Here is a 675-nt window from a genome sequence, read left to right on the forward strand (position 1 = left end):
CGCGCGCGCGCGCGCGCGCTCGCGCTCGCTCTCTCACTCGTATGTGGGTAAATATGGCCCGCACATATTATATATATATATATATATATACTTTTACTCTCTTATATATATATAAATATATATATATATCTCTCTCTCTCTCTCTCTCTCTCTCGCGCGCGCGCGCGCGCGCGCGCGCGCGCGCGCGCGCGCGCTACTCACACACACACACTCTCTATATATATATATATATATATATATATTTATATATATAAAAAAAAAAAAACCCACACACAAAAAAAAAGAGAGATATATATATATATATATATATATATATATATATATATATATATATATATATATATATATATATATATATATATATATATATATATATTATCCACCATAGATTATTTGTTTCAAACCATTTTCTGTGTCACTTGCTAATTTCAATTGTGGGGTTTAATTTTATTTGAAATTTAAATAAACTAAAATGGATTTAATGGAATGAATAGTAATTCCATGTGAGTGACTCAAAATTCATTTAATAAATTTAGTGAATTGTTATACTTGTCTCACTTTTAGTATTTTTTTTAAAAATCATCTATTTTTAATCCTTTATTTATGAAAGATTAAAAATGAATATTTCTATATTTATAATATATTCAAGTCTTTTATAACTTTTCAATAGTTAAA

The sequence above is a fragment of the Glycine max genome, chromosome 13 (genome assembly GCF_000004515.6).
Source record: "Glycine max cultivar Williams 82 chromosome 13, Glycine_max_v4.0, whole genome shotgun sequence".
NCBI classification, from domain to species: domain Eukaryota; kingdom Viridiplantae; phylum Streptophyta; class Magnoliopsida; order Fabales; family Fabaceae; genus Glycine; species Glycine max.